This window comes from Protomyctophum bolini (assembly GCF_963924005.1).
Source record: "Protomyctophum bolini genome assembly, chromosome: 20".
NCBI classification, from domain to species: Eukaryota; Metazoa; Chordata; class Actinopteri; order Myctophiformes; family Myctophidae; genus Protomyctophum; species Protomyctophum bolini.
The window spans coordinates 15,957,399-15,964,713 of record NC_137881.1 but is presented as its reverse complement, the minus strand read 5'-3'; the positions used below and the strand labels follow the sequence as shown (position 1 = coordinate 15,964,713).

Below are 7,315 nucleotides of genomic sequence, written 5' to 3'. Positions count from 1 at the left end.
TGAGTATTTAGTTAATACTGTACATCAAGGTACTGTATATCAGATTCCAGATCAGCCAATGAAAACATTAGATTTGGACATAAAACGGGGGTCCTTGAAGAGGTTTTAGGGGGTCCCCGGCTAAAGCCATGGAACCAGCATGATCCTATATAAAACGTCTCTGTTCAATTAAAAGTGCTTTGTTTTAAACAGCTGCAGATTATTACATTTAATGTCATTTTATTTAATCCATCTTTGGAATAGGTTTAACTGAATCAAACAGACTTGTTAAGTTGACTTTATACTTGTTTCATTAATGTTCTGCAGCTGTGAACTAATTAAGATTATTAATCAGGTGTTAGATGGGAGAGGAGGGGAGGGAAGGGAGGAGGAGAGAAGGGAGGAGAAGAGAAGAGCGAAGGGAGGAGAGAGGAGAGCAGAGGAGACGACAGGAGAGAGAGGAGAGGAGAAGAGAGAAGGTGATGAAACGGAGTGGTATCAGGCCTTCATCATCTCAAACATTCCAGTTTTTTTTTTTCTTGTCTGAGTTTTTTTTCTAAGAATATTTTTCTACAGCTTTTTTTTATGTCAGACTAGACTGTGTGCATGTGTGTGTGTGTGTGTGTGTGTGTGTGTGAGAGTGCGTGTGTCAGTGTGTGCGTCTGTGTGTTACTGCTCTTGCCTATAAAGTTGTTGTGATTTGATAAAGTTGTAATTTTAAATGTATTAAATGCTCGTTGTGAAAAAAATAAAAACAGTGGAACTATATTTGCTTTGTAAAAATCACGTATCAATAAAGATATATACACAAACCTTCACCCTGTATGTGTGTGTTGCTTTGATGCTCATATTATCCTAGGAAGCATAAAGTTGTTTATGAGCGGTGCAACCACTCCAAGGAAGAGCAATGTCCGTGTTCACCTGTGTGTTGGTTCATGAGCACCAGTATGACTATTAGTACCAGTAGGGGCTCCAGTAGAGAGTGCTGCACTGTTGCCTGCTAATGAGAGAGAGAGAGAGAAGGAGGGGGGGGATTGCACCACTCAGTTCACACGGGTGTCATTTTTATTAGCATATGCACTCCATACATTCCATAGTAGACCACATGGACATATATGACATCATCCATCATTGCGACAGGAGCAGCTCCTATTGAGTGAACGATTCTCTATTTATGAAAGAAATACAATATTTAAGGTGTTTTTATTTTTTTATTTTAGTTATAGAGGGCAAGTTTAATGTTTTAAGGCATAGCCTATTTGTCTTATTATAAGGGATCCCTTTAATTAATGTTCACAGCATTTTAACATCAAGTTCCATATGTTGCCCACCTTGCCCATGTAATGTTACAGTGAGAGTGTCGAGCGGCCAAGGCAACAAATGAGTAGAGACCAGTCCAGGGCACCTTCAATAAGGCTTTATTTCTTCCATTTTTTCTCAATCACTTTGACAGTCAAAATCAAGACAACCTGTCATCACTAGGGTTAAATACAACTGAGTGTCTTTTATAGGGCCCATACCATTCCCCAGGTAACAATAACAATATTCCCCACTCTTAGAATCACACAATGCCATTTTATATAAACCTACTCCATGTATATGCACCCTCAATACCTATTCACAGTTAGCAGTTAGCTTAGAAATATATACACAACCCATACAGGATTACGTTCATTATAGTCCATCCCAATCCCCCATTCTGTCCATTTCCCACTTGGTCCCTCCCGGAACTATAAATAGGGTGCCTATATCCGGAGGGAACTCATTTGCCAGAACACCACCCTGAAAGGAGGATGAGAGTAAACAGAAGTAAATTTAGACATCAGAGATTTACATTCCTTCTTCACAAGTATAATGAGAACTTCTCATTGAGAAGTTCTCATTATACTGGTCAATTAAAGTATGCTGTTCTCTTCATTCCTAAACTAATGCGCCTTATATCTGTTCATTTCCCTAGTCAAAAATGTTCAAAAATGCGCACACACACCTCGTTCTAGAATTTCTCAGAAAACTGTCGTGATTCAAGCAAGACTTAAACTGCCTCTTTGTTTATTGGTTGACTCTACGTCACGGTTTCATGTTAAGATCTACAAGCTAAGAACTCGTCGCGTCGCAACGCGGAGTGAGCTTGTAGATCTGTTCGTTTTTGAGCGCGAGTTTTTAAGTTTCCAGAAGGGGAAATATTATAATAAAAACTGCGTCACGTCTTGGAATGATGGACTCCCACTTTCAGCAGTTTATTCAGCATTTTTTTAGGTGAGTGTTTAACTGTTTATTAAATGGCAAAGAACTCCGTTTTTTATGTCACTGGGGAAACTTTATTTAGGTAATTTGCTATTTGTTTGCATACTTATACTTAACACATGGAACCGCGGCGGAGGGGCTATTTTGTACCGTGTTTTGGTGTGGTTGCTTTGAAGACGGTGGACATTTTTTATATAAGCCTTCCATTTGGGAAAAACACAGGCTTTAACTATCTTCGGATCAGGGCAGGCACATTATTAATTTACAACTGTCATGTCAACCCTGGCGTCGCGACACATGTGACCTTAATTGTAGTTCGGCTATTTTCAATATAGGGCATAATTAGAAGTTCAAATATTGAAAATACCCTATTGACAAGCTCACAACGGTCGCTAGTGACTTGTTTAGGGCGGTTGGTGTAGATAATCTATTTTGATATATTATTATAGTCCACTTGCCAGAATGTGAACACCACATATTGAGTACACCAAAGTTGTAGTTGTTGAGTATGGGTCCCACTCCCCAGCATGTAGAAACTGACAGATGCTAGCTAACTTGCATATGTTGAGCAATTTTCATAATTGGCATAATATGTGACCATACCATTAACAACCTATAAGGGAAACATAATCTAAATTTTATCATGCTTTAAGGGTTTTCATGATGCTGAATCCATTCCAAGCATTAGGTTTGCACACAATACACACCTTGGGCTAAGAACGGCCATAGCCATCAGCACATTTGGGCAAGTGCTACATAAAGCATGATAACATTTCTTTTTGCCTTCTATATATTATGCCAATTATGAAAATTGCTCAACATATGCAAGTCAGCATCCGTCAGTTTCTCCATGCTGGGGACCCATACTCAACATTTCTAACATAAAACCTTTGTGTACTCTACTCAACATGTCCGGGTTCACAATGGGGCTCTATGGGCTGGCAAGTAGACTATAGTAGGGAATAATAGTTCTCAAAGTGGGGCCTGGGCCGCCGTGGGCCGGGGTACAGGAGGTAAAATAGCAAATAATCTGTTAGACCACTATGTTATACTTTGGCTATTCCAAAATGGCCAATCCTCAAGCTCACAACATTGCATTGCAAGCCAATTGCATTGCAATAGGCTGTGAGTTTGTAGATTGGCTATAGCTATTTTCCTTGAAACTTTGTGAAATGTCCTGATTCATTTTGAATTAATACCACAAATCTCCTATGGGAATCACTGGTGCAAAATTGGGCTTGAGACCAGATATTATGTTGAATAGCCAACATGAGTAATATAATGTTAAGTTAGTTGCTCTACTTATCTACCAGTATGTATTTATTTTATTTTATGTTATGTATAACTTGTTTTATTGGTATGAAAGTGATGTATTGGTATGAAAATGCGTTTACATAAAGATTACCAGAATAGTAATTAATTTAGCTATAGGCCTACTGATGATTTCATTGTAGTTCACCATTTATGCTGGTCATCTCTCTGAGTTATCTTTTCTTCCTCTCATTATTCCTCTGCAGAGAGCCCGCTACAAGAACATCATGTGATCACGCCAGCCAACCAAGTTGAGATGTCCACCAGTGCTGAGGATGGCCATAGACAGTCGAGATCCTGATCTGAAGAGTGCAAGTAAAACAAAACTACGAAGTCTTTTGATCCAGACTCTTTTTAACCACCTCAGTAAGACAACAATGTATAAGTTTCCACTATGTATGCCATTCTAACTTGAGTAATTGTCACGGCACTGCACTGTATCGCTATGTAAAGATTCATCATAGAAGTATCCATGTCAGATGGACCATTCCACCTCACACGGGATGTTGCAAATAGTGAGGAGAGATTATTTTCATTTGAGAGAGAAAAGGTTACATCATCATAACTGACCAGTCATTGTAGGGGTCCATTCATATACTCTACTGTATAGTTAACAACATAAAACAAGGTATATTTCAAGAGCAAGGGATCGCGGTAAACATTCACCCTAAATCTTCTTCTTCCACACTGGGAGAAAAACAGCATCTGAAAGTTTAATGGGATGCATTTTTACACACATTTTTACAGGAGAAGATGACCGAAGCATTAAAGAACATTTGAGAGTCATGAAATAGGACCATCCAGACCTAGAGCTCCCCAAGAAAGGTTGACACGAATCAAAATTTGTCCAACCACAGCACAGAAGAGACGCTCTCTGAGTTCCCATGTCTCAGACTATCCAAAATAGTAAGTACAATAATGTGTCAATTGTCTCCTCATTTAATTGCATGAGTTATGACTATATTTTATACACGTTTCCTCTACTTTGCCTTCTAAAGCTCGCTTGGGATCTGAGAGATATCGCCAACATTGATGTGGACCAACAAATCCTCAATAAGCTCGCTGCGATGGCAGAAAAAAGGTAATTGCCAGAATCTAATTTGGTCTGATGGCAGTAGCACCCTGAATCACTCCCTCACTACTTGACTGACATTTGTTCTCGTGATTTTAAAGGATTATGAAAATAACATTATTATAATAAATCTTTGTATTTTATTTTTTTAAGGCCTCCAATCGGAAGCAGCAATTCTGCTCTTGCCTGCACTATTCAAGGAGAAACCAGAGTTGCTGTTTGAAGTTGAGGTGAGCCATGAACCGTTCACTAGTGTGAGAAGCACTATGTAATTGAAGCACATTGTATTATTGCATTAGTTTTTATATTGTATATTGTATATTATCATATGGTTGTTTCTGTTTTTGACACAGTGGCTCTGCAGGAGACTAGCCAGAGGATGTGTGTTTGTCTGATGGTTAATGGTATTCCCTCTCCCCAGGGTCAAGCTCAGACCAGCACTGACATGTCGACACCAAAGATGATGCTGAAAGGCTGCAGGGAGGGTCACCACATCATGCTGTCGATGGATGACCAGGTAATCAGGAGAGTGTGAACATCTCAATGGCACTGGGACTCCTACTGTGCATATATTTTGTGTTCACAATCCAGTACCCTAAAGGACTGAAAAAGACACTGACCTTTTTGGAGTGTGTTGTTCTGAAATTGAAGGATGCAGGCAAACGTCCTGTCACAGTAAAAAGAGTGTACAACTCCATCTATGAGTAGCATGTATGTAGGAGTCAGTGTTCTCTCTCTCTGTCTGGATGGATGGCCACTTGAAGAGAGTCAGCTAAAAAGCAAGACTGTCAAAGTGTCAAAAACAGTGTGTTGTTGACCATTATAATGTTGTTTCACAGAGAAGAACTGGGGCCACGCATTAAAAGTAAATTAATCCACAACATCATTTCTATTGTTCTAAAATATTAGTGCAAAATTGTTTACCCCTCAATCACACGGAAATATGTTTTTTGTGTATCACTACGCCGAAAAAAATAGTTCCATGTGATAGAGGGGTCAAAGTCAAACTAATATTTTAGAAAGGTCAACAATACAAATGATGTTAGTTTTGTGGATTAATTAACTTTTACTGCGTAGCTCCAGTGCCCCCCCACAAAATGACCGGAACTACTTAATATTGACAAAAACCAGAGCAGAACTCCCACCACGGGATTCAATCGGGCAATCAATGAATACAGTTGCAACCAAGGCAATACTTTCTTGGATAATTTCTTATAGGATAATAATCTCATAGAAAAAATCCTATTGGACTTTTTTTATAGGATTAAAATCCTAAAAATATCCAATAGGATTTGTTCCAAAATCTTATAGGATTTCTTTATTGGATCGGAATCCTATTGGAATTTTTGACTAGGGTTGTAGGTATTGAGGAGATCCGCCACTTCAACGAATCACAGACAACTCGAGTGTCCCCCCTGTATAACCCTGAGTTGCCCGGACCCCACCTTAGCTTCAATACATGCATTTGTTACAATTTGTGTCCTTATTTACATTATACCATACATGTAGAATTGTGCATCTGCATTAGGTATAGTAACGGCGTCCGCCTTTACAGTACCTAAGCCTACAGGCTTATTTGGTTACACAAATGTTTAGTTGTAGGCTGTAGCCTGTATATTCCATCGCGCGTCGACCGTCGTGCATCATTGATTAAGTTGTCCAAAAGGACAGATCTGCAAGCTGTCAACACGCCATGAAACGGCGTGTCATCAGCTTGTATGTCTGTTATTTTGGGGGGTAGCCGGCCCGACGCATTGGAACAAGCCATAGGTTTGAGAGGCTGATTGATTGTAAACCGTAAACTTACAGTATATGATATGTAATTGCCTATTTAAAGTTGTCACAACGATATAGCTGTAGCTCTGTTTTGGAACATCGCACGAATATAAAGATGAATGGAAAAAGGTTCACTTTTCGAACTGAGACATAACTGCCATGGCGTTAGGCCTACTTCAGTCTTCAGTGGAAACTAAATCTGTTCTGGGAATGGAACCACGAAAAGGTTGGATCTTTAACAGCCACGTGAGTAGTAGTAGTAGTAGGCTACAATTGTGCCTTTCCTGCTGAAACTGGCTGTGGTGACTAACAGCTGGGAATGTCGATGCTGTGCGCAATTGTCATTGATTTTGATTGATACTTATACTTAATGTAGACGTAAAGAGCGGCGGAGCCTAAATTAATCTATTATTTGTACTAGCTATATAGCCTACTATTCTGATAAACATTTATGTGTATTTTTCATTTCGGGCTGCATCACTGTATTTCAGCCTTTACAGCCTAGGGCCATTCTACCGAATTTGTTTAAATTTCAGTCCCACAATGAAAAACACATTAGTGTTCAGACTTTTCACTGTAGTAATATCATAGTATGGTCTAATTAATCACAATACATTAATTGAGATAATATATATATATATATATATATATATATATATATATATATATATATATAAAAACATCCAATGTGGCTGTCCCAACCTCTAACCTCTAACCCCTAACCCCTACATTTCAATTTAATGAAAAAAAAGTAGGCCTACTTAAAAGATTTTTGTCACTTTCCTAATTTGTAATACCCCCATTTGACTTCTTTTATAGGGAAGGTGAAATAATTAAATTGATTTTGTTAAAATTAAAAAACGTTATATGACAAATTATGTCCCATGTTTTCATATCACTACCAAAATAAGAGTTTTAGTCCATAGATGGAGC

General features: G+C 38.6%; 1 protein-coding gene and 1 long non-coding RNA gene across 4 annotated transcripts in view; both read left to right on the top strand.

Moving 5' to 3' along the window:
* Positions 1-772, top strand: part of corin (corin, serine peptidase) — a 35,193-nt gene extending 34,421 nt beyond the window's left edge. For all 3 annotated transcript variants that reach the window (XM_080792113.1, XM_080792115.1, XM_080792114.1), the window contains exon 24: positions 1-772. This exon is cut by the window's left edge and continues 1,671 nt beyond it. The gene's annotated coding sequence lies outside the window, so the exon portion shown is untranslated.
* A 3,515-nt stretch (positions 773-4,287) lies between these two features.
* On the top strand, positions 4,288-5,091 carry LOC308334930. Its single transcript, XR_013965939.1, has 4 exons — positions 4,288-4,440; positions 4,533-4,615; positions 4,760-4,836; positions 5,028-5,091. It is a non-coding gene; the product is annotated as an uncharacterized lncRNA (long non-coding RNA).
* Positions 5,092-7,315: the final 2,224 nt, after the last annotated feature.